We start from the raw sequence: 19,991 nt of genomic DNA on the forward strand, positions 1-19,991 counted from the left end.
AAAGTCAAAACGCATTGTTTCTGCCCAGTTTCGAACTGGGGACCTTTCGCGTGTGAGGCGAACGTGATAACCACTACACTACAGAAACTAGATAAAAGACATTACTGGGCTCATGACAAGCAATCGAGATCAAGAACTGAAAGTCAATAGCTTTGTTAACAAAGAATAATGGCATGTTTCTGCCCAGTTTCGAACTGGGGACCTTTCGCGTGTTAGGCGAACGTGATAACCACTACACTACAGAAACTCCATGCACAGCTCAAACTGTTCAAACATACCGAAATGAAATTGAAAAAAATGATCCAGCCAAACTCAACAGGTCTTCCTCTATGTCTGAACACAGGACAAAGTGCACTTTCCAACCAAGGAACCTTTCTTTTGTCAGGCTAGTGAAAAAGAGAAAAAACATGCAAACAAAACCATTTTGCAAAAAGCAATCGCATGCCTTTGTCCAAAAGCCAAAAAGAAAGAGAAAAAGCAAGTAGATGCCTGGTTTCGCACCTTGATCCTATCAGGTGTTACTTGAACTAGAAAAACTTATACACTGTCAAAAACACACACTCTAGACAAAAGCAAACGCATGTAGAAACAAGCAAAGGGGTCAAAATGATGCTGATTACACCAACAATAGACACTTGTGATCAAAATAAAGAGAAACCGCATGCTTCTGCCCGGGATCGAACCGGAGACCTTTCGCGTGTAAAGCGAACGTGATAACCACTACACTACAGAAACGGAGCGAAAAAAGTTGCTGTGGTCAAGGCAAGGAATAAAGATCAAGGATTGAAAGTCAAAACGCATTGTTTCTGCCCAGTTTCGAACTGGGGACCTTTCGCGTGTGAGGCGAACGTGATAACCACTACACTACAGAAACTAGATAAAAGACATTACTGGGCTCATGACAAGCAATCGAGATCAAGAACTGAAAGTCAATAGCTTTGTTAACAAAGAATAATGGCATGTTTCTGCCCAGTTTCGAACTGGGGACCTTTCGCGTGTTAGGCGAACGTGATAACCACTACACTACAGAAACTCCATGCACAGCTCAAACTGTTCAAACATACCGAAATGAAATTAAAAAAAATGATCCAGCCAAACTCAACAGGTCTTCCTCTATGTCTGAACACAGGACAAAGTGCACTTTCCAACCAAGGAACCTTTCTTTTGTCAGGCTAGTGAAAAAGAGAAAAAACATGCAAACAAAACCATTTTGCAAAAAGCAATCGCATGCCTTTGTCCAAAAGCCAAAAAGAAAGAGAAAAAGCAAGTAGATGCCTGGTTTCGCACCTTGATCCTATCAGGTGTTACTTGAACTAGAAAAACTTATACACTGTCAAAAACACACACTCTAGACAAAAGCAAACGCATGTAGAAACAAGCAAAGGGGTCAAAATGATGCTGATTACACCAACAATAGACACTTGTGATCAAAATAAAGAGAAACCGCATGCTTCTGCCCGGGATCGAACCGGAGACCTTTCGCGTGTAAAGCGAACGTGATAACCACTACACTACAGAAACAGAGCGAAAAAAGTTGCTGTGGTCAAGGCAAGGAATAAAGATCAAGGATTGAAAGTCAAAACGCATTGTTTCTGCCCAGTTTCGAACTGGGGACCTTTCGCGTGTGAGGCGAACGTGATAACCACTACACTACAGAAACTAGATAAAAGACATTACTGGGCTCATGACAAGCAATCGAGATCAAGAACTGAAAGTCAATAGCTTTGTTAACAAAGAATAATGGCATGTTTCTGCCCAGTTTCGAACTGGGGACCTTTCGCGTGTTAGGCGAACGTGATAACCACTACACTACAGAAACTCCATGCACAGCTCAAACTGTTCAAACATACCGAAATGAAATTGAAAAAAATGATCCAGCCAAACTCAACAGGTCTTCCTCTATGTCTGAACACAGGACAAAGTGCACTTTCCAACCAAGGAACCTTTCTTTTGTCAGGCTAGTGAAAAAGAGAAAAAACATGCAAACAAAACCATTTTGCAAAAAGCAATCGCATGCCTTTGTCCAAAAGCCAAAAAGAAAGAGAAAAAGCAAGTAGATGCCTGGTTTCGCACCTTGATCCTATCAGGTGTTACTTGAACTAGAAAAACTTATACACTGTCAAAAACACACACTCTAGACAAAAGCAAACGCATGTAGAAACAAGCAAAGGGGTCAAAATGATGCTGATTACACCAACAATAGACACTTGTGATCAAAATAAAGAGAAACCGCATGCTTCTGCCCGGGATCGAACCGGAGACCTTTCGCGTGTAAAGCGAACGTGATAACCACTACACTACAGAAACGGAGCGAAAAAAGTTGCTGTGGTCAAGGCAAGGAATAAAGATCAAGGATTGAAAGTCAAAACGCATTGTTTCTGCCCAGTTTCGAACTGGGGACCTTTCGCGTGTGAGGCGAACATGATAACCACTACTCTACAGAAACTAGATAAAAGACATTACTGGGCTCATGACAAGCAATCGAGATCAAGAACTGAAAGTCAATAGCTTTGTTAACAAAGAATAATGGCATGTTTCTGCCCAGTTTCGAACTGGGGACCTTTCGCGTGTTAGGCGAACGTGATAACCACTACACTACAGAAACTCCATGCACAGCTCAAACTGTTCAAACATACCGAAATGAAATTGAAAAAAATGATCCAGCCAAACTCAACAGGTCTTCCTCTATGTCTGAACACAGGACAAAGTGCACTTTCCAACCAAGGAACCTTTCTTTTGTCAGGCTAGTGAAAAAGAGAAAAAACATGCAAACAAAACCATTTTGCAAAAAGCAATCGCATGCCTTTGTCCAAAAGCCAAAAAGAAAGAGAAAAAGCAAGTAGATGCCTGGTTTCGCACCTTGATCCTATCAGGTGTTACTTGAACTAGAAAAACTTATACACTGTCAAAAACACACACTCTAGACAAAAGCAAACGCATGTAGAAACAAGCAAAGGGGTCAAAATGATGCTGATTACACCAACAATAGACACTTGTGATCAAAATAAAGAGAAACCGCATGCTTCTGCCCGGGATCGAACCGGAGACCTTTCGCGTGTAAAGCGAACGTGATAACCACTACACTACAGAAACGGAGCGAAAAAAGTTGCTGTGGTCAAGGCAAGGAATAAAGATCAAGGATTGAAAGTCAAAACACATTGTTTCTGCCCAGTTTTGAACTGGGGACCTTTCGCGTGTGAGGCGAACGTGATAACCACTACACTACAGAAACTAGATAAAAGACATTACTGGGCTCATGACAAGCAATCGACATCAAGAACTGAAAGTCAATAGCTTTGTTAACAAAGAATAATGGCATGTTTCTGCCCAGTTTCGAACTGGGGACCTTTCGCGTGTTAGGCGAACGTGATAACCACTACACTACAGAAACTCCATGCACAGCTCAAACTGTTCAAACATACCGAAATGAAATTGAAAAAAATGATCCAGCCAAACTCAACAGGTCTTCCTCTATGTCTGAACACAGGACAAAGTGCACTTTCCAACCAAGGAACCTTTCTTTTGTCAGGCTAGTGAAAAAGAGAAAAAACATGCAAACAAAACCATTTTGCAAAAAGCAATCGCATGCCTTTGTCCAAAAGCCAAAAAGAAAGAGAAAAAGCAAGTAGATGCCTGGTTTCGCACCTTGATCCTATCAGGTGTTACTTGAACTAGAAAAACTTATACACTGTCAAAAACACACACTCTAGACAAAAGCAAACGCATGTAGAAACAAGCAAAGGGGTCAAAATGATGCTGATTACACCAACAATAGACACTTGTGATCAAAATAAAGAGAAACCGCATGCTTCTGCCCGGGATCGAACCGGAGACCTTTCGCGTGTAAAGCGAACGTGATAACCACTACACTACAGAAACGGAGCGAAAAAAGTTGCTGTGGTCAAGGCAAGGAATAAAGATCAAGGATTGAAAGTCAAAACGCATTGTTTCTGCCCAGTTTCGAACTGGGGACCTTTCGCGTGTGAGGCGAACGTGATAACCACTACACTACAGAAACTAGATAAAAGACATTACTGGGCTCATGACAAGCAATCGAGATCAAGAACTGAAAGTCAATAGCTTTGTTAACAAAGAATAATGGCATGTTTCTGCCCAGTTTCGAACTGGGGACCTTTCGCGTGTTAGGCGAACGTGATAACCACTACACTACAGAAACTCCATGCACAGCTCAAACTGTTCAAACATACCGAAATGAAATTGAAAAAAATGATCCAGCCAAACTCAACAGGTCTTCCTCTATGTCTGAACACAGGACAAAGTGCACTTTCCAACCAAGGAACCTTTCTTTTGTCAGGCTAGTGAAAAAGAGAAAAAACATGCAAACAAAACCATTTTGCAAAAAGCAATCGCATGCCTTTGTCCAAAAGCCAAAAAGAAAGAGAAAAAGCAAGTAGATGCCTGGTTTCGCACCTTGATCCTATCAGGTGTTACTTGAACTAGAAAAACTTATACACTGTCAAAAACACACACTCTTGACAAAAGCAAACGCATGTAGAAACAAGCAAAGGGGTCAAAATGATGCTGATTACACCAACAATAGACACTTGTGATCAAAATAAAGAGAAACCGCATGCTTCTGCCCGGGATCGAACCGGAGACCTTTCGCGTGTAAAGCGAACGTGATAACCACTACACTACAGAAACGGAGCGAAAAAGGTTGCTGTGGTCAAGGCAAGGAATAAAGATCAAGGATTGAAAGTCAAAACGCATTGTTTCTGCCCAGTTTCGAACTGGGGACCTTTCGCGTGTGAGGCGAACGTGATAACCACTACACTACAGAAACTAGATAAAAGACATTACTGGGCTCATGACAAGCAATCGAGATCAAGAACTGAAAGTCAATAGCTTTGTTAACAAAGAATAATGGCATGTTTCTGCCCAGTTTCGAACTGGGGACCTTTCGCGTGTTAGGCGAACGTGATAACCACTACACTACAGAAACTCCATGCACAGCTCAAACTGTTCAAACATACCGAAATGAAATTGAAAAAAATGATCCAGCCAAACTCAACAGGTCTTCCTCTATGTCTGAACACAGGACAAAGTGCACTTTCCAACCAAGGAACCTTTCTTTTGTCAGGCTAGTGAAAAAGAGAAAAAACATGCAAACAAAACCATTTTGCAAAAAGCAATCGCATGCCTTTGTCCAAAAGCCAAAAAGAAAGAGAAAAAGCAAGTAGATGCCTGGTTTCGCACCTTGATCCTATCAGGTGTTACTTGAACTAGAAAAACTTATACACTGTCAAAAACACACACTCTAGACAAAAGCAAACGCATGTAGAAACAAGCAAAGGGGTCAAAATGATGCTGATTACACCAACAATAGACACTTGTGATCAAAATAAAGAGAAACCGCATGCTTCTGCCCGGGATCGAACCGGAGACCTTTCGCGTGTAAAGCGAACGTGATAACCACTACACTACAGAAACGGAGCGAAAAAAGTTGCTGTGGTCAAGGCAAGGAATAAAGATCAAGGATTGAAAGTCAAAACGCATTGTTTCTGCCCAGTTTCGAACTGGGGACCTTTCGCGTGTGAGGCGAACATGATAACCACTACACTACAGAAACTAGATAAAAGACATTACTGGGCTCATGACAAGCAATCGAGATCAAGAACTGAAAGTCAATAGCTTTGTTAACAAAGAATAATGGCATGTTTCTGCCCAGTTTCGAACTGGGGACCTTTCGCGTGTTAGGCGAACGTGATAACCACTACACTACAGAAACTCCATGCACAGCTCAAACTGTTCAAACATACCGAAATGAAATTGAAAAAAATGATCCAGCCAAACTCAACAGGTCTTCCTCTATGTCTGAACACAGGACAAAGTGCACTTTCCAACCAAGGAACCTTTCTTTTGTCAGGCTAGTGAAAAAGAGAAAAAACATGCAAACAAAACCATTTTGCAAAAAGCAATCGCATGCCTTTGTCCAAAAGCCAAAAAGAAAGAGAAAAAGCAAGTAGATGCCTGGTTTCGCACCTTGATCCTATCAGGTGTTACTTGAACTAGAAAAACTTATACACTGTCAAAAACACACACTCTTGACAAAAGCAAACGCATGTAGAAACAAGCAAAGGGGTCAAAATGATGCTGATTACACCAACAATAGACACTTGTGATCAAAATAAAGAGAAACCGCATGCTTCTGCCCGGGATCGAACAGGAGACCTTTCGCGTGTAAAGCGAACGTGATAACCACTACACTACAGAAACGGAGCGAAAAAGGTTGCTGTGGTCAAGGCAAGGAATAAAGATCAAGGATTGAAAGTCAAAACGCATTGTTTCTGCCCAGTTTCGAACTGGGGACCTTTCGCGTGTGAGGCGAACGTGATAACCACTACACTACAGAAACTAGATAAAAGACATTACTGGGCTCATGACAAGCAATCGAGATCAAGAACTGAAAGTCAATAGCTTTGTTAACAAAGAATAATGGCATGTTTCTGCCCAGTTTCGAACTGGGGACCTTTCGCGTGTTAGGCAAACGTGATAACCACTACACTACAGAAACTCCATGCACAGCTCAAACTGTTCAAACATACCGAAATGAAATTGAAAAAAATGATCCAGCCAAACTCAACAGGTCTTCCTCTATGTCTGAACACAGGACAAAGTGCACTTTCCAACCAAGGAACCTTTCTTTTGTCAGGCTAGTGAAAAAGAGAAAAAACATGCAAACAAAACCATTTTGCAAAAAGCAATCACATGCCTTTGTCCAAAAGCCAAAAAGAAAGAGAAAAAGCAAGTAGATGCCTGGTTTCGCACCTTGATCCTATCAGGTGTTACTTGAACTAGAAAAACTTATACACTGTCAAAAACACACACTCTAGACAAAAGCAAACGCATGTAGAAACAAGCAAAGGGGTCAAAATGATGCTGATTACACCAACAATAGACACTTGTGATCAAAATAAAGAGAAACCGCATGCTTCTGCCCGGGATCGAACCGGAGACCTTTCGCGTGTAAAGCGAACGTGATAACCACTACACTACAGAAACGGAGTGAAAAAAGTTGCTGTGGTCAAGGCAAGGAATAAAGATCAAGGATTGAAAGTCAAAACGCATTGTTTCTGCCCAGTTTCGAACTGGGGACCTTTCGCGTGTGAGGCGAACGTGATAACCACTACACTACAGAAACTAGATAAAAGACATTACTGGGCTCATGACAAGCAATCGAGATCAAGAACTGAAAGTCAATAGCTTTGTTAACAAAGAATAATGGCATGTTTCTGCCCAGTTTCGAACTGGGGACCTTTCGCGTGTTAGGCGAACGTGATAACCACTACACTACAGAAACTCCATGCACAGCTCAAACTGTTCAAACATACCGAAATGAAATTGAAAAAAATGATCCAGCCAAACTCAACAGGTCTTCCTCTATGTCTGAACACAGGACAAAGTGCACTTTCCAACCAAGGAACCTTTCTTTTGTCAGGCTAGTGAAAAAGAGAAAAAACATGCAAACAAAACCATTTTGCAAAAAGCAATCGCATGCCTTTGTCCAAAAGCCAAAAAGAAAGAGAAAAAGCAAGTAGATGCCTGGTTTCGCACCTTGATCCTATCAGGTGTTACTTGAACTAGAAAAACTTATACACTGTCAAAAACACACACTCTAGACAAAAGCAAACGCATGTAGAAACAAGCAAAGGGGTCAAAATGATGCTGATTACACCAACAATAGACACTTGTGATCAAAATAAAGAGAAACCGCATGCTTCTGCCCGGGATCGAACCGGAGACCTTTCGCGTGTAAAGCGAACGTGATAACCACTACACTACAGAAACGGAGCGAAAAAAGTTGCTGTGGTCAAGGCAAGGAATAAAGATCAAGGATTGAAAGTCAAAACGCATTGTTTCTGCCCAGTTTCGAACTGGGGACCTTTCGCGTGTGAGGCGAACGTGATAACCACTACACTACAGAAACTAGATAAAAGACATTACTGGGCTCATGACAAGCAATCGAGATCAAGAACTGAAAGTCAATAGCTTTGTTAACAAAGAATAATGGCATGTTTCTGCCCAGTTTCGAACTGGGGACCTTTCGCGTGTTAGGCGAACGTGATAACCACTACACTACAGAAACTCCATGCACAGCTCAAACTGTTCAAACATACCGAAATGAAATTAAAAAAAATGATCCAGCCAAACTCAACAGGTCTTCCTCTATGTCTGAACACAGGACAAAGTGCACTTTCCAACCAAGGAACCTTTCTTTTGTCAGGCTAGTGAAAAAGAGAAAAAACATGCAAACAAAACCATTTTGCAAAAAGCAATCGCATGCCTTTGTCCAAAAGCCAAAAAGAAAGAGAAAAAGCAAGTAGATGCCTGGTTTCGCACCTTGATCCTATCAGGTGTTACTTGAACTAGAAAAACTTATACACTGTCAAAAACACACACTCTAGACAAAAGCAAACGCATGTAGAAACAAGCAAAGGGGTCAAAATGATGCTGATTACACCAACAATAGACACTTGTGATCAAAATAAAGAGAAACCGCATGCTTCTGCCCGGGATCGAACCGGAGACCTTTCGCGTGTAAAGCGAACGTGATAACCACTACACTACAGAAACAGAGCGAAAAAAGTTGCTGTGGTCAAGGCAAGGAATAAAGATCAAGGATTGAAAGTCAAAACGCATTGTTTCTGCCCAGTTTCGAACTGGGGACCTTTCGCGTGTGAGGCGAACGTGATAACCACTACACTACAGAAACTAGATAAAAGACATTACTGGGCTCATGACAAGCAATCGAGATCAAGAACTGAAAGTCAATAGCTTTGTTAACAAAGAATAATGGCATGTTTCTGCCCAGTTTCGAACTGGGGACCTTTCGCGTGTTAGGCGAACGTGATAACCACTACACTACAGAAACTCCATGCACAGCTCAAACTGTTCAAACATACCGAAATGAAATTGAAAAAAATGATCCAGCCAAACTCAACAGGTCTTCCTCTATGTCTGAACACAGGACAAAGTGCACTTTCCAACCAAGGAACCTTTCTTTTGTCAGGCTAGTGAAAAAGAGAAAAAACATGCAAACAAAACCATTTTGCAAAAAGCAATCGCATGCCTTTGTCCAAAAGCCAAAAAGAAAGAGAAAAAGCAAGTAGATGCCTGGTTTCGCACCTTGATCCTATCAGGTGTTACTTGAACTAGAAAAACTTATACACTGTCAAAAACACACACTCTAGACAAAAGCAAACGCATGTAGAAACAAGCAAAGGGGTCAAAATGATGCTGATTACACCAACAATAGACACTTGTGATCAAAATAAAGAGAAACCGCATGCTTCTGCCCGGGATCGAACCGGAGACCTTTCGCGTGTAAAGCGAACGTGATAACCACTACACTACAGAAACGGAGCGAAAAAAGTTGCTGTGGTCAAGGCAAGGAATAAAGATCAAGGATTGAAAGTCAAAACGCATTGTTTCTGCCCAGTTTCGAACTGGGGACCTTTCGCGTGTGAGGCGAACATGATAACCACTACTCTACAGAAACTAGATAAAAGACATTACTGGGCTCATGACAAGCAATCGAGATCAAGAACTGAAAGTCAATAGCTTTGTTAACAAAGAATAATGGCATGTTTCTGCCCAGTTTCGAACTGGGGACCTTTCGCGTGTTAGGCGAACGTGATAACCACTACACTACAGAAACTCCATGCACAGCTCAAACTGTTCAAACATACCGAAATGAAATTGAAAAAAATGATCCAGCCAAACTCAACAGGTCTTCCTCTATGTCTGAACACAGGACAAAGTGCACTTTCCAACCAAGGAACCTTTCTTTTGTCAGGCTAGTGAAAAAGAGAAAAAACATGCAAACAAAACCATTTTGCAAAAAGCAATCGCATGCCTTTGTCCAAAAGCCAAAAAGAAAGAGAAAAAGCAAGTAGATGCCTGGTTTCGCACCTTGATCCTATCAGGTGTTACTTGAACTAGAAAAACTTATACACTGTCAAAAACACACACTCTAGACAAAAGCAAACGCATGTAGAAACAAGCAAAGGGGTCAAAATGATGCTGATTACACCAACAATAGACACTTGTGATCAAAATAAAGAGAAACCGCATGCTTCTGCCCGGGATCGAACCGGAGACCTTTCGCGTGTAAAGCGAACGTGATAACCACTACACTACAGAAACGGAGCGAAAAAAGTTGCTGTGGTCAAGGCAAGGAATAAAGATCAAGGATTGAAAGTCAAAACACATTGTTTCTGCCCAGTTTTGAACTGGGGACCTTTCGCGTGTGAGGCGAACGTGATAACCACTACACTACAGAAACTAGATAAAAGACATTACTGGGCTCATGACAAGCAATCGACATCAAGAACTGAAAGTCAATAGCTTTGTTAACAAAGAATAATGGCATGTTTCTGCCCAGTTTCGAACTGGGGACCTTTCGCGTGTTAGGCGAACGTGATAACCACTACACTACAGAAACTCCATGCACAGCTCAAACTGTTCAAACATACCGAAATGAAATTGAAAAAAATGATCCAGCCAAACTCAACAGGTCTTCCTCTATGTCTGAACACAGGACAAAGTGCACTTTCCAACCAAGGAACCTTTCTTTTGTCAGGCTAGTGAAAAAGAGAAAAAACATGCAAACAAAACCATTTTGCAAAAAGCAATCGCATGCCTTTGTCCAAAAGCCAAAAAGAAAGAGAAAAAGCAAGTAGATGCCTGGTTTCGCACCTTGATCCTATCAGGTGTTACTTGAACTAGAAAAACTTATACACTGTCAAAAACACACACTCTAGACAAAAGCAAACGCATGTAGAAACAAGCAAAGGGGTCAAAATGATGCTGATTACACCAACAATAGACACTTGTGATCAAAATAAAGAGAAACCGCATGCTTCTGCCCGGGATCGAACCGGAGACCTTTCGCGTGTAAAGCGAACGTGATAACCACTACACTACAGAAACGGAGCGAAAAAAGTTGCTGTGGTCAAGGCAAGGAATAAAGATCAAGGATTGAAAGTCAAAACGCATTGTTTCTGCCCAGTTTCGAACTGGGGACCTTTCGCGTGTGAGGCGAACGTGATAACCACTACACTATAGAAACTAGATAAAAGACATTACTGGGCTCATGACAAGCAATCGAGATCAAGAACTGAAAGTCAATAGCTTTGTTAACAAAGAATAATGGCATGTTTCTGCCCAGTTTCGAACTGGGGACCTTTCGCGTGTTAGGCGAACGTGATAACCACTACACTACAGAAACTCCATGCACAGCTCAAACTGTTCAAACATACCGAAATGAAATTGAAAAAAATGATCCAGCCAAACTCAACAGGTCTTCCTCTATGTCTGAACACAGGACAAAGTGCACTTTCCAACCAAGGAACCTTTCTTTTGTCAGGCTAGTGAAAAAGAGAAAAAACATGCAAACAAAACCATTTTGCAAAAAGCAATCGCATGCCTTTGTCCAAAAGCCAAAAAGAAAGAGAAAAAGCAAGTAGATGCCTGGTTTCGCACCTTGATCCTATCAGGTGTTACTTGAACTAGAAAAACTTATACACTGTCAAAAACACACACTCTTGACAAAAGCAAACGCATGTAGAAACAAGCAAAGGGGTCAAAATGATGCTGATTACACCAACAATAGACACTTGTGATCAAAATAAAGAGAAACCGCATGCTTCTGCCCGGGATCGAACCGGAGACCTTTCGCGTGTAAAGCGAACGTGATAACCACTACACTACAGAAACGGAGCGAAAAAGGTTGCTGTGGTCAAGGCAAGGAATAAAGATCAAGGATTGAAAGTCAAAACGCATTGTTTCTGCCCAGTTTCGAACTGGGGACCTTTCGCGTGTGAGGCGAACGTGATAACCACTACACTACAGAAACTAGATAAAAGACATTACTGGGCTCATGACAAGCAATCGAGATCAAGAACTGAAAGTCAATAGCTTTGTTAACAAAGAATAATGGCATGTTTCTGCCCAGTTTCGAACTGGGGACCTTTCGCGTGTTAGGCGAACGTGATAACCACTACACTACAGAAACTCCATGCACAGCTCAAACTGTTCAAACATACCGAAATGAAATTGAAAAAAATGATCCAGCCAAACTCAACAGGTCTTCCTCTATGTCTGAACACAGGACAAAGTGCACTTTCCAACCAAGGAACCTTTCTTTTGTCAGGCTAGTGAAAAAGAGAAAAAACATGCAAACAAAACCATTTTGCAAAAAGCAATCGCATGCCTTTGTCCAAAAGCCAAAAAGAAAGAGAAAAAGCAAGTAGATGCCTGGTTTCGCACCTTGATCCTATCAGGTGTTACTTGAACTAGAAAAACTTATACACTGTCAAAAACACACACTCTAGACAAAAGCAAACGCATGTAGAAACAAGCAAAGGGGTCAAAATGATGCTGATTACACCAACAATAGACACTTGTGATCAAAATAAAGAGAAACCGCATGCTTCTGCCCGGGATCGAACCGGAGACCTTTCGCGTGTAAAGCGAACGTGATAACCACTACACTACAGAAACGGAGCGAAAAAAGTTGCTGTGGTCAAGGCAAGGAATAAAGATCAAGGATTGAAAGTCAAAACGCATTGTTTCTGCCCAGTTTCGAACTGGGGACCTTTCGCGTGTGAGGCGAACATGATAACCACTACACTACAGAAACTAGATAAAAGACATTACTGGGCTCATGACAAGCAATCGAGATCAAGAACTGAAAGTCAATAGCTTTGTTAACAAAGAATAATGGCATGTTTCTGCCCAGTTTCGAACTGGGGACCTTTCGCGTGTTAGGCGAACGTGATAACCACTACACTACAGAAACTCCATGCACAGCTCAAACTGTTCAAACATACCAAAATGAAATTGAAAAAAATGATCCAGCCAAACTCAACAGGTCTTCCTCTATGTCTGAACACAGGACAAAGTGCACTTTCCAACCAAGGAACCTTTCTTTTGTCAGGCTAGTGAAAAAGAGAAAAAACATGCAAACAAAACCATTTTGCAAAAAGCAATCGCATGCCTTTGTCCAAAAGCCAAAAAGAAAGAGAAAAAGCAAGTAGATGCCTGGTTTCGCACCTTGATCCTATCAGGTGTTACTTGAACTAGAAAAACTTATACACTGTCAAAAACACACACTCTAGACAAAAGCAAACGCATGTAGAAACAATCAAAGGGGTCAAAATGATGCTGATTACACCAACAATAGACACTTGTGATCAAAATAAAGAGAAACCGCATGCTTCTGCCCAGGATCGAACCGGAGACCTTTCGCATGTAAAGCGAACGTGATAACCACTACACTACAGAAACGGAGCGAAAAAAGTTGCTGTGGTCAAGGCAAGGAATAAAGATCAAGGATTGAAAGTCAAAACGCATTGTTTCTGCCCAGTTTCGAACTGGGGACCTTTCGCGTGTGAGGCGAATGTGATAACCACTACACTACAGAAACTAGATAAAAGACATTACTGGGCTCATGACAAGCAATCGAGATCAAGAACTGAAAGTCAATAGCTTTGTTAACAAAGAATAATGGCATGTTTCTGCCCAGTTTCGAACTGGGGACCTTTCGCGTGTTAGGCGAACGTGATAACCACTACACTACAGAAACTCCATGCACAGCTCAAACTGTTCAAACATACCGAAATGAAATTGAAAAAAATGATCCAGCCAAACTCAACAGGTCTTCCTCTATGTCTGAACACAGGACAAAGTGCACTTTCCAACCAAGGAACCTTTCTTTTGTCAGGCTAGTGAAAAAGAGAAAAAACATGCAAACAAAACCATTTTGCAAAAAGCAATCGCATGCCTTTGTCCAAAAGCCAAAAAGAAAGAGAAAAAGCAAGTAGATGCCTGGTTTCGCACCTTGATCCTATCAGGTGTTACTTGAACTAGAAAAACTTATACACTGTCAAAAACACACACTCTAGACAAAAGCAAACGCATGTAGAAACAAGCAAAGGGGTCAAAATGATGCTGATTACACCAACAATAGATACTTGTGATCAAAATAAAGAGAAACCGAATGCTTCTGCCCGGGATCGAACCGGAGACCTTTCGCGTGTAAAGCGAACGTGATAACCACTACACTACAGAAACGGAGCGAAAAAAGTTGCTGTGGTCAAGGCAAGGAATAAAGATCAAGGATTGAAAGTCAAAACGCATTGTTTCTGCCCAGTTTCGAACTGGGGACCTTTCGCGTGTGAGGCGAACGTGATAACCACTACACTACAGAAACTAGATAAAAGACATTACTGGGCTCATGACAAGCAATCGAGATCAAGAACTGAAAGTCAATAGCTTTGTTAACAAAGAATAATGGCATGTTTCTGCCCAGTTTCGAACTGGGGACCTTTCGCGTGTTAGGCGAACGTGATAACCACTACACTACAGAAACTCCATGCACAGCTCAAACTGTTCAAACATACCGAAATGAAATTGAAAAAAATGATCCAGCCAAACTCAACAGGTCTTCCTCTATGTCTGAACACAGGACAAAGTGCACTTTCCAACCAAGGAACCTTTCTTTTGTCAGGCTAGTGAAAAAGAGAAAAAACATGCAAACAAAACCATTTTGCAAAAAGCAATCGCATGCCTTTGTCCAAAAGCCAAAAAGAAAGAGAAAAAGCAAGTAGATAGGAGTAAAGAGAAACCGCATGCTTCTGCCCGGGATCGAACCGGAGACCTTTCGTGTGTAAAGCGAACGTGATAACCACTACACTACAGAAACGGAGCGAAAAAAGTTGCTGTGGTCAAGGCAAGGAATAAAGATCAAGGATTGAAAGTCAAAACGCATTGTTTCTGCCCAGTTTCGAACTGGGGACCTTTCGCGTGTGAGGCGAACGTGATAACCACTACACTACAGAAACTAGATAAAAGACATTACTGGGCTCATGACAAGCAATCGAGATCAAGAACTGAAAGTCAATAGCTTTGTTAACAAAGAATAATGGCATGTTTCTGCCCAGTTTCGAACTGGGGATCTTTCGCGTGTTAGGCGAACGTGATAACCACTACACTACAGAAACTCCATGCACAGCTCAAACTGTTCAAACATACCGAAATGAAATTGAAAAAAATGATCCAGCCAAACTCAACAGGTCTTCCTCTATGTCTGAACACAGGACAAAGTGCACTTTCCAACCAAGGAACCTTTCTTTTGTCAGGCTAGTGAAAAAGAGAAAAAACATGCAAACAAAACCATTTTGCAAAAAGCAATCGCATGCCTTTGTCCAAAAGCCAAAAAGAAAGAGAAAAAGCAAGTAGATGCCTGGTTTCGCACCTTGATCCTATCAGGTGTTACTTGAACTAGAAAAACTTATACACTGTCAAAAACACACACTCTTGACAAAAGCAAACGCATGTAGAAACAAGCAAAGGGGTCAAAATGATGCTGATTACACCAACAATAGACACTAGTGATCAAAATAAAGAGAAACCGCATGCTTCTGCCCGGGATCGAACCGGAGACCTTTCGTGTGTAAAGCGAACGTGATAACCACTACACTACAGAAACGGAGCGAAAAAGGTTGCTGTGGTCAAGGCAAGGAATAAAGATCAAGGATTGAAAGTCAAAACACATTGTTTCTGCCCAGTTTCGAACTGGGGACCTTTCGCGTGTGAGGCGAACGTGATAACCACTACACTACAGAAACTAGATAAAAGACATTACTGGGCTCATGACAAGCAATCGAGATCAAGAACTGAAAGTCAATAGCTTTGTTAACAAAGAATAATGGCATGTTTCTGCCCAGTTTCGAACTGGGGACCTTTCGCGTGTTAGGCGAACGTGATAACCACTACACTACAGAAACTCCATGCACAGCTCAAACTGTTCAAACATACCGAAATGAAATTGAAAAAAATGATCCAGCCAAACTCAACAGGTCTTCCTCTATGTCTGAACACAGGACAAAGTGCACTTTCCAACCAAGGAACCTTTCTTTTGTCAGGCTAGTGAAAAAGAGAAAAAACATGCAAACAAAACCATTTTGCAAAAAGCAATCGCATGCCTTTGTCCAAAAGCCAAAAAGAAAGAGAAAAAGCAAGTAGATGCCTGGTTTCGCACCTTGATCCTATCAGGTGTTACTTGAACTAGAAAAACTTATACACTGTCAAAAACACACACTCTAGACAAAAGCAAACGCATGTAGAAACAAGCAAAGGGGTCAAAATGATGCTGATTACACCAACAATAGACACTTGTGATCAAAATAAAGAGAAACCGCATGCTTCTGCCCGGGATCGAACCGGAGACCTTTCGCGTGTAAAGCGAACGTGATAACCACTACACTACAGAAACGGAGTGAAAAAAGTTGCTGTGGTCAAGGCAAGGAATAAAGATCAAGGATTGAAAGTCAAAACGCATTGTTTCTGCCCAGTTTCGAACTGGGGACCTTTCGCGTGTGAGGCGAACGTGATAACCACTACACTACAGAAACTAGATAAAAGACATTACTGGGCTCATGACAAGCAATCGAGATCAAGAACTGAAAGTCAATAGCTTTGTTAACAAAGAATAATGGCATGTTTCTGCCCAGTTTCGAACTGGGGACCTTTCGCGTGTTAGGCGAACGTGATAACCACTACACTACAGAAACTCCATGCACAGCTCAAACTGTTCAAACATACCGAAATGAAATTGAAAAAAATGATCCAGCCAAACTCAACAGGTCTTCCTCTATGTCTGAACACAGGACAAAGTGCACTTTCCAACCAAGGAACCTTTCTTTTGTCAGGCTAGTCAAAAAGAGAAAAAACATGCAAACAAAACCATTTTGCAAAAAGCAATCGCATGCCTTTGTCCAAAAGCCAAAAAGAAAGAGAAAAAGCAAGTAGATGCCTGGTTTCGCACCTTGATCCTATCAGGTGTTACTTGAACTAGAAAAACTTATACACTGTCAAAAACACACACTCTAGACAAAAGCAAACGCATGTAGAAACAAGCAAAGGGGTCAAAATGATGCTGATTACACCAACAATAGACACTTGTGATCAAAATAAAGAGAAACCGCATGCTTCTGCCCGGGATCGAACCGGAGACCTTTCGCGTGTAAAGCAAACGTGATAACCACTACACTACAGAAACGGAGCGAAAAAAGTTGCTGTGGTCAAGGCAAGGAATAAAGATCAAGGATTGAAAGTCAAAACGCATTGTTTCTGCCCAGTTTCGAACTGGGTACCTTTCGCGTGTGAGGCGAACGTGATAACCACTACACTACAGAAACTAGATAAAAGACATTACTGGGCTCATGACAAGCAATCGAGATCAAGAACTGAAAGTCAATAGCTTTGTTAACAAAGAATAATGGCATGTTTCTGCCCAGTTTCGAACTGGGGACCTTTCGCGTGTTAGGCGAACGTGATAACCACTACACTACAGAAACTCCATGCACAGCTCAAACTGTTCAAACATACCGAAATGAAATTGAAAAAAATGATCCAGCCAAACTCAACAGGTCTTCCTCTATGTCTGAACACAGGACAAAGTGCACTTTCCAACCAAGGAACCTTTCTTTTGTCAGGCTAGTGAAAAAGAGAAAAAACATGCAAACAAAACCATTTTGCAAAAAGCAATCGCATGCCTTTGTCCAAAAGCCAAAAAGAAAGAGAAAAAGCAAGTAGATGCCTGGTTTCGCACCTTGATCCTATCAGGTGTTACTTGAAATAGAAAAACTTATACACTGTCAAAAACACACACTCTTGACAAAAGCAAACGCATGTAGAAACAAGCAAAGGGGTCAAAATGATGCTGATTACACCAACAATAGACACTTGTGATCAAAATAAAGAGAAACCGCATGCTTCTGCCCGGGATCGAACCGGAGACCTTTCGCGTGTAAAGCGAACGTGATAACCACTACACTACAGAAACGGAGCGAAAAAAGTTGCTGTGGTCAAGGCAAGGAATAAAGATCAAGGATTGAAAGTCAAAACGCATTGTTTCTGCCCAGTTTCGAACTGGGGACCTTTCGCGTGTGAGGCGAATGTGATAACCACTACACTACAGAAACTAGATAAAAGACATTACTGGGCTCATGACAAGCAATCGAGATCAAGAACTGAAAGTCAATAGCTTTGTTAACAAAGAATAATGGCATGTTTCTGCCCAGTTTCGAACTGGGGACCTTTCGCGTGTTAGGCGAACGTGATAACCACTACACTACAGAAACTCCATGCACAGCTCAAACTGTTCAAACATACCGAAATGAAATTGAAAAAAATGATCCAGCCAAACTCAGCAGGTCTTCCTCTATGTCTGAACACAGGACAAAGTGCACTTTCCAACCAAGGAACCTTTCTTTTGTCAGGCTAGTGAAAAAGAGAAAAAACATGCAAACAAAACCATTTTGCAAAAAGCAATCGCATGCCTTTGTCCAAAAGCCAAAAAGAAAGAGAAAAAGCAAGTAGATGCCTGGTTTCGCACCTTGATCCTATCAGGTGTTACTTGAACTAGAAAAACTTATACACTGTCAAAAACACACACTCTAGACAAAAGCAAACGCATGTAGAAACAAGCAAAGGGGTCAAAATGATGCTGATTACACCAACAATAGACACTTGTGATCAAAATAAAGAGAAACCGCATGCTTCTGCCCGGGATCGAACCGGAGACCTTTCGCGTGTAAAGCGAACGTGATAACCACTACACTACAGTAACGGAGCGAAAAAAGTTGCTGTGGTCAAGGCAAGGAATAAAGATCAAGGATTGAAAGTCAAAACGCATTGTTTCTGCCCAGTTTCGAACTGGGGACCTTTCGCGTGTGAGGCGAACGTGATAACCACTACACTACAGAAACTAGATAAAAGACATTACTGGGCTCATGACAAGCAATCGACATCAAGAACTGAAAGTCAATAGCTTTGTTAACTAAGAATAATGGCATGTTTCTGCCCAGTTTCGAACTGGGGACCTTTCGCGTGTTAGGCGAACGTGATAACCACTACACTACAGAAACTCCATGCACAGCTCAAACTGTTCAAACATACCGAAATGAAATTGAAAAAAATGATCCAGCCAAACTCAACAGGTCTTCCTCTATGTCTGAACACAGGACAAAGTGCACTTTCCAACCAAGGAACCTTTCTTTTGTCAGGCTAGTGAAAAAGAGAAAAAACATGCAAACAAAACCATTTTGCAAAAAGCAATCGCATGCCTTTGTCCAAAAGCCAAAAAGAAAGAGAAAAAGCAAGTAGATGCCTGGTTTCGCACCTTGATCCTATCAGGTGTTACTTGAACTAGAAAAACTTATACACTGTCAAAAACACACACTCTTGACAAAAGCAAACGCATGTAGAAACAAGCAAAGGGGTCAAAATGATGCTGATTACACCAACAATAGACACTAGTGATCAAAATAAAGAGAAACCGCATGCTTCTGCCCGGGATCGAACCGGAGACCTTTCGCGTGTAAAGCGAACGTGATAACCACTACACTACAGAAACGGAGCGAAAAAGGTTGCTGTGGTCAAGGCAAGGAATAAAGATCAAGGATTGAAAGTCAAAACGCATTGTTTCTGCCCAGTTTCGAACTGGGGACCTTTCGCGTGTGAGGCGAACGTGATAACCACTACACTACAGAAACTAGATAAAAGACATTACTGGGCTCATGACAAGCAATCGAGATCAAGAACTGAAAGTCAATAGCTTTGTTAACAAAGAATAATGGCATGTTTCTGCCCAGTTTCGAACTGGGGACCTTTCGCGTGTTAGGCGAACGTGATAACCACTACACTACAGAAACTCCATGCACAGCTCAAACTGTTCAAACATACCAAAATGAAATTGAAAAAAATGATCCAGCCAAACTCAGCAGGTCTTCCTCTATGTCTGAACACAGGACAAAGTGCACTTTCCAACCAAGGAACCTTTCTTTTGTCAGGCTAGTGAAAAAGAGAAAAAACATGCAAACAAAACCATTTTGCAAAAAGCAATCGCATGCCTTTGTCCAAAAGCCAAAAAGAAAGAGAAAAAGCAAGTAGATGCCTGGTTT

At 41.5% G+C, this 19,991-nt stretch overlaps 62 non-coding genes across 62 annotated transcripts; all 62 read right to left on the bottom strand.

Moving 5' to 3' along the window:
• Positions 1–15: 15 nt before the first annotated feature.
• On the bottom strand, positions 16–88 carry TRNAV-CAC (transfer RNA valine (anticodon CAC)). The gene has a single exon. It is a non-coding gene; the product is annotated as a tRNA-Val (tRNA).
• Positions 89–174: 86 nt separating this feature from the next.
• TRNAV-AAC (transfer RNA valine (anticodon AAC)) lies at positions 175–247 on the bottom strand. The gene has a single exon. It is a non-coding gene; the product is annotated as a tRNA-Val (tRNA).
• A 415-nt stretch (positions 248–662) lies between these two features.
• TRNAV-UAC (transfer RNA valine (anticodon UAC)) lies at positions 663–735 on the bottom strand. Its single transcript has one exon. It is a non-coding gene; the product is annotated as a tRNA-Val (tRNA).
• Positions 736–801: 66 nt separating this feature from the next.
• On the bottom strand, positions 802–874 carry TRNAV-CAC (transfer RNA valine (anticodon CAC)). The gene has a single exon. It is a non-coding gene; the product is annotated as a tRNA-Val (tRNA).
• Positions 875–960: 86 nt separating this feature from the next.
• On the bottom strand, positions 961–1,033 carry TRNAV-AAC (transfer RNA valine (anticodon AAC)). Its single transcript has one exon. It is a non-coding gene; the product is annotated as a tRNA-Val (tRNA).
• Positions 1,034–1,448: 415 nt separating this feature from the next.
• TRNAV-UAC (transfer RNA valine (anticodon UAC)) lies at positions 1,449–1,521 on the bottom strand. The gene has a single exon. It is a non-coding gene; the product is annotated as a tRNA-Val (tRNA).
• A 66-nt stretch (positions 1,522–1,587) lies between these two features.
• Positions 1,588–1,660, bottom strand: TRNAV-CAC (transfer RNA valine (anticodon CAC)). Its single transcript has one exon. It is a non-coding gene; the product is annotated as a tRNA-Val (tRNA).
• An 86-nt stretch (positions 1,661–1,746) lies between these two features.
• On the bottom strand, positions 1,747–1,819 carry TRNAV-AAC (transfer RNA valine (anticodon AAC)). Its single transcript has one exon. It is a non-coding gene; the product is annotated as a tRNA-Val (tRNA).
• Positions 1,820–2,234: 415 nt separating this feature from the next.
• On the bottom strand, positions 2,235–2,307 carry TRNAV-UAC (transfer RNA valine (anticodon UAC)). The gene has a single exon. It is a non-coding gene; the product is annotated as a tRNA-Val (tRNA).
• Positions 2,308–2,532: 225 nt separating this feature from the next.
• On the bottom strand, positions 2,533–2,605 carry TRNAV-AAC (transfer RNA valine (anticodon AAC)). The gene has a single exon. It is a non-coding gene; the product is annotated as a tRNA-Val (tRNA).
• Positions 2,606–3,020: 415 nt separating this feature from the next.
• On the bottom strand, positions 3,021–3,093 carry TRNAV-UAC (transfer RNA valine (anticodon UAC)). Its single transcript has one exon. It is a non-coding gene; the product is annotated as a tRNA-Val (tRNA).
• A 66-nt stretch (positions 3,094–3,159) lies between these two features.
• Positions 3,160–3,232, bottom strand: TRNAV-CAC (transfer RNA valine (anticodon CAC)). The gene has a single exon. It is a non-coding gene; the product is annotated as a tRNA-Val (tRNA).
• Positions 3,233–3,318: 86 nt separating this feature from the next.
• On the bottom strand, positions 3,319–3,391 carry TRNAV-AAC (transfer RNA valine (anticodon AAC)). Its single transcript has one exon. It is a non-coding gene; the product is annotated as a tRNA-Val (tRNA).
• A 415-nt stretch (positions 3,392–3,806) lies between these two features.
• TRNAV-UAC (transfer RNA valine (anticodon UAC)) lies at positions 3,807–3,879 on the bottom strand. The gene has a single exon. It is a non-coding gene; the product is annotated as a tRNA-Val (tRNA).
• A 66-nt stretch (positions 3,880–3,945) lies between these two features.
• Positions 3,946–4,018, bottom strand: TRNAV-CAC (transfer RNA valine (anticodon CAC)). The gene has a single exon. It is a non-coding gene; the product is annotated as a tRNA-Val (tRNA).
• An 86-nt stretch (positions 4,019–4,104) lies between these two features.
• Positions 4,105–4,177, bottom strand: TRNAV-AAC (transfer RNA valine (anticodon AAC)). The gene has a single exon. It is a non-coding gene; the product is annotated as a tRNA-Val (tRNA).
• A 415-nt stretch (positions 4,178–4,592) lies between these two features.
• Positions 4,593–4,665, bottom strand: TRNAV-UAC (transfer RNA valine (anticodon UAC)). Its single transcript has one exon. It is a non-coding gene; the product is annotated as a tRNA-Val (tRNA).
• Positions 4,666–4,731: 66 nt separating this feature from the next.
• TRNAV-CAC (transfer RNA valine (anticodon CAC)) lies at positions 4,732–4,804 on the bottom strand. The gene has a single exon. It is a non-coding gene; the product is annotated as a tRNA-Val (tRNA).
• An 86-nt stretch (positions 4,805–4,890) lies between these two features.
• On the bottom strand, positions 4,891–4,963 carry TRNAV-AAC (transfer RNA valine (anticodon AAC)). Its single transcript has one exon. It is a non-coding gene; the product is annotated as a tRNA-Val (tRNA).
• Positions 4,964–5,378: 415 nt separating this feature from the next.
• TRNAV-UAC (transfer RNA valine (anticodon UAC)) lies at positions 5,379–5,451 on the bottom strand. The gene has a single exon. It is a non-coding gene; the product is annotated as a tRNA-Val (tRNA).
• Positions 5,452–5,676: 225 nt separating this feature from the next.
• TRNAV-AAC (transfer RNA valine (anticodon AAC)) lies at positions 5,677–5,749 on the bottom strand. The gene has a single exon. It is a non-coding gene; the product is annotated as a tRNA-Val (tRNA).
• Positions 5,750–6,303: 554 nt separating this feature from the next.
• On the bottom strand, positions 6,304–6,376 carry TRNAV-CAC (transfer RNA valine (anticodon CAC)). Its single transcript has one exon. It is a non-coding gene; the product is annotated as a tRNA-Val (tRNA).
• A 574-nt stretch (positions 6,377–6,950) lies between these two features.
• On the bottom strand, positions 6,951–7,023 carry TRNAV-UAC (transfer RNA valine (anticodon UAC)). Its single transcript has one exon. It is a non-coding gene; the product is annotated as a tRNA-Val (tRNA).
• Positions 7,024–7,089: 66 nt separating this feature from the next.
• TRNAV-CAC (transfer RNA valine (anticodon CAC)) lies at positions 7,090–7,162 on the bottom strand. Its single transcript has one exon. It is a non-coding gene; the product is annotated as a tRNA-Val (tRNA).
• An 86-nt stretch (positions 7,163–7,248) lies between these two features.
• Positions 7,249–7,321, bottom strand: TRNAV-AAC (transfer RNA valine (anticodon AAC)). Its single transcript has one exon. It is a non-coding gene; the product is annotated as a tRNA-Val (tRNA).
• Positions 7,322–7,736: 415 nt separating this feature from the next.
• TRNAV-UAC (transfer RNA valine (anticodon UAC)) lies at positions 7,737–7,809 on the bottom strand. Its single transcript has one exon. It is a non-coding gene; the product is annotated as a tRNA-Val (tRNA).
• Positions 7,810–7,875: 66 nt separating this feature from the next.
• TRNAV-CAC (transfer RNA valine (anticodon CAC)) lies at positions 7,876–7,948 on the bottom strand. The gene has a single exon. It is a non-coding gene; the product is annotated as a tRNA-Val (tRNA).
• An 86-nt stretch (positions 7,949–8,034) lies between these two features.
• On the bottom strand, positions 8,035–8,107 carry TRNAV-AAC (transfer RNA valine (anticodon AAC)). The gene has a single exon. It is a non-coding gene; the product is annotated as a tRNA-Val (tRNA).
• A 415-nt stretch (positions 8,108–8,522) lies between these two features.
• On the bottom strand, positions 8,523–8,595 carry TRNAV-UAC (transfer RNA valine (anticodon UAC)). Its single transcript has one exon. It is a non-coding gene; the product is annotated as a tRNA-Val (tRNA).
• Positions 8,596–8,661: 66 nt separating this feature from the next.
• Positions 8,662–8,734, bottom strand: TRNAV-CAC (transfer RNA valine (anticodon CAC)). Its single transcript has one exon. It is a non-coding gene; the product is annotated as a tRNA-Val (tRNA).
• An 86-nt stretch (positions 8,735–8,820) lies between these two features.
• Positions 8,821–8,893, bottom strand: TRNAV-AAC (transfer RNA valine (anticodon AAC)). Its single transcript has one exon. It is a non-coding gene; the product is annotated as a tRNA-Val (tRNA).
• Positions 8,894–9,308: 415 nt separating this feature from the next.
• Positions 9,309–9,381, bottom strand: TRNAV-UAC (transfer RNA valine (anticodon UAC)). Its single transcript has one exon. It is a non-coding gene; the product is annotated as a tRNA-Val (tRNA).
• Positions 9,382–9,606: 225 nt separating this feature from the next.
• TRNAV-AAC (transfer RNA valine (anticodon AAC)) lies at positions 9,607–9,679 on the bottom strand. The gene has a single exon. It is a non-coding gene; the product is annotated as a tRNA-Val (tRNA).
• Positions 9,680–10,094: 415 nt separating this feature from the next.
• TRNAV-UAC (transfer RNA valine (anticodon UAC)) lies at positions 10,095–10,167 on the bottom strand. Its single transcript has one exon. It is a non-coding gene; the product is annotated as a tRNA-Val (tRNA).
• A 66-nt stretch (positions 10,168–10,233) lies between these two features.
• Positions 10,234–10,306, bottom strand: TRNAV-CAC (transfer RNA valine (anticodon CAC)). The gene has a single exon. It is a non-coding gene; the product is annotated as a tRNA-Val (tRNA).
• Positions 10,307–10,392: 86 nt separating this feature from the next.
• TRNAV-AAC (transfer RNA valine (anticodon AAC)) lies at positions 10,393–10,465 on the bottom strand. The gene has a single exon. It is a non-coding gene; the product is annotated as a tRNA-Val (tRNA).
• A 415-nt stretch (positions 10,466–10,880) lies between these two features.
• TRNAV-UAC (transfer RNA valine (anticodon UAC)) lies at positions 10,881–10,953 on the bottom strand. The gene has a single exon. It is a non-coding gene; the product is annotated as a tRNA-Val (tRNA).
• Positions 10,954–11,178: 225 nt separating this feature from the next.
• TRNAV-AAC (transfer RNA valine (anticodon AAC)) lies at positions 11,179–11,251 on the bottom strand. Its single transcript has one exon. It is a non-coding gene; the product is annotated as a tRNA-Val (tRNA).
• Positions 11,252–11,666: 415 nt separating this feature from the next.
• On the bottom strand, positions 11,667–11,739 carry TRNAV-UAC (transfer RNA valine (anticodon UAC)). The gene has a single exon. It is a non-coding gene; the product is annotated as a tRNA-Val (tRNA).
• Positions 11,740–11,805: 66 nt separating this feature from the next.
• Positions 11,806–11,878, bottom strand: TRNAV-CAC (transfer RNA valine (anticodon CAC)). The gene has a single exon. It is a non-coding gene; the product is annotated as a tRNA-Val (tRNA).
• Positions 11,879–11,964: 86 nt separating this feature from the next.
• On the bottom strand, positions 11,965–12,037 carry TRNAV-AAC (transfer RNA valine (anticodon AAC)). The gene has a single exon. It is a non-coding gene; the product is annotated as a tRNA-Val (tRNA).
• A 415-nt stretch (positions 12,038–12,452) lies between these two features.
• On the bottom strand, positions 12,453–12,525 carry TRNAV-UAC (transfer RNA valine (anticodon UAC)). Its single transcript has one exon. It is a non-coding gene; the product is annotated as a tRNA-Val (tRNA).
• A 225-nt stretch (positions 12,526–12,750) lies between these two features.
• TRNAV-AAC (transfer RNA valine (anticodon AAC)) lies at positions 12,751–12,823 on the bottom strand. The gene has a single exon. It is a non-coding gene; the product is annotated as a tRNA-Val (tRNA).
• Positions 12,824–13,536: 713 nt separating this feature from the next.
• Positions 13,537–13,609, bottom strand: TRNAV-AAC (transfer RNA valine (anticodon AAC)). The gene has a single exon. It is a non-coding gene; the product is annotated as a tRNA-Val (tRNA).
• Positions 13,610–14,024: 415 nt separating this feature from the next.
• Positions 14,025–14,097, bottom strand: TRNAV-UAC (transfer RNA valine (anticodon UAC)). The gene has a single exon. It is a non-coding gene; the product is annotated as a tRNA-Val (tRNA).
• A 66-nt stretch (positions 14,098–14,163) lies between these two features.
• TRNAV-CAC (transfer RNA valine (anticodon CAC)) lies at positions 14,164–14,236 on the bottom strand. The gene has a single exon. It is a non-coding gene; the product is annotated as a tRNA-Val (tRNA).
• Positions 14,237–14,322: 86 nt separating this feature from the next.
• Positions 14,323–14,395, bottom strand: TRNAV-AAC (transfer RNA valine (anticodon AAC)). The gene has a single exon. It is a non-coding gene; the product is annotated as a tRNA-Val (tRNA).
• A 399-nt stretch (positions 14,396–14,794) lies between these two features.
• TRNAV-CAC (transfer RNA valine (anticodon CAC)) lies at positions 14,795–14,867 on the bottom strand. The gene has a single exon. It is a non-coding gene; the product is annotated as a tRNA-Val (tRNA).
• Positions 14,868–15,580: 713 nt separating this feature from the next.
• Positions 15,581–15,653, bottom strand: TRNAV-CAC (transfer RNA valine (anticodon CAC)). The gene has a single exon. It is a non-coding gene; the product is annotated as a tRNA-Val (tRNA).
• An 86-nt stretch (positions 15,654–15,739) lies between these two features.
• TRNAV-AAC (transfer RNA valine (anticodon AAC)) lies at positions 15,740–15,812 on the bottom strand. Its single transcript has one exon. It is a non-coding gene; the product is annotated as a tRNA-Val (tRNA).
• Positions 15,813–16,227: 415 nt separating this feature from the next.
• Positions 16,228–16,300, bottom strand: TRNAV-UAC (transfer RNA valine (anticodon UAC)). Its single transcript has one exon. It is a non-coding gene; the product is annotated as a tRNA-Val (tRNA).
• A 66-nt stretch (positions 16,301–16,366) lies between these two features.
• TRNAV-CAC (transfer RNA valine (anticodon CAC)) lies at positions 16,367–16,439 on the bottom strand. The gene has a single exon. It is a non-coding gene; the product is annotated as a tRNA-Val (tRNA).
• Positions 16,440–16,525: 86 nt separating this feature from the next.
• TRNAV-AAC (transfer RNA valine (anticodon AAC)) lies at positions 16,526–16,598 on the bottom strand. Its single transcript has one exon. It is a non-coding gene; the product is annotated as a tRNA-Val (tRNA).
• A 415-nt stretch (positions 16,599–17,013) lies between these two features.
• TRNAV-UAC (transfer RNA valine (anticodon UAC)) lies at positions 17,014–17,086 on the bottom strand. Its single transcript has one exon. It is a non-coding gene; the product is annotated as a tRNA-Val (tRNA).
• Positions 17,087–17,311: 225 nt separating this feature from the next.
• Positions 17,312–17,384, bottom strand: TRNAV-AAC (transfer RNA valine (anticodon AAC)). The gene has a single exon. It is a non-coding gene; the product is annotated as a tRNA-Val (tRNA).
• A 415-nt stretch (positions 17,385–17,799) lies between these two features.
• Positions 17,800–17,872, bottom strand: TRNAV-UAC (transfer RNA valine (anticodon UAC)). Its single transcript has one exon. It is a non-coding gene; the product is annotated as a tRNA-Val (tRNA).
• Positions 17,873–18,097: 225 nt separating this feature from the next.
• TRNAV-AAC (transfer RNA valine (anticodon AAC)) lies at positions 18,098–18,170 on the bottom strand. The gene has a single exon. It is a non-coding gene; the product is annotated as a tRNA-Val (tRNA).
• Positions 18,171–18,724: 554 nt separating this feature from the next.
• TRNAV-CAC (transfer RNA valine (anticodon CAC)) lies at positions 18,725–18,797 on the bottom strand. Its single transcript has one exon. It is a non-coding gene; the product is annotated as a tRNA-Val (tRNA).
• Positions 18,798–18,883: 86 nt separating this feature from the next.
• On the bottom strand, positions 18,884–18,956 carry TRNAV-AAC (transfer RNA valine (anticodon AAC)). Its single transcript has one exon. It is a non-coding gene; the product is annotated as a tRNA-Val (tRNA).
• A 415-nt stretch (positions 18,957–19,371) lies between these two features.
• Positions 19,372–19,444, bottom strand: TRNAV-UAC (transfer RNA valine (anticodon UAC)). Its single transcript has one exon. It is a non-coding gene; the product is annotated as a tRNA-Val (tRNA).
• A 66-nt stretch (positions 19,445–19,510) lies between these two features.
• On the bottom strand, positions 19,511–19,583 carry TRNAV-CAC (transfer RNA valine (anticodon CAC)). Its single transcript has one exon. It is a non-coding gene; the product is annotated as a tRNA-Val (tRNA).
• Positions 19,584–19,669: 86 nt separating this feature from the next.
• On the bottom strand, positions 19,670–19,742 carry TRNAV-AAC (transfer RNA valine (anticodon AAC)). The gene has a single exon. It is a non-coding gene; the product is annotated as a tRNA-Val (tRNA).
• Between the last annotated feature and the right edge of the window lie 249 nt (positions 19,743–19,991).

The sequence above is a fragment of the Ranitomeya variabilis genome, chromosome 2 (genome assembly GCF_051348905.1).
Source record: "Ranitomeya variabilis isolate aRanVar5 chromosome 2, aRanVar5.hap1, whole genome shotgun sequence".
Lineage (NCBI taxonomy): Eukaryota > Metazoa > Chordata > Amphibia > Anura > Dendrobatidae > Ranitomeya > Ranitomeya variabilis.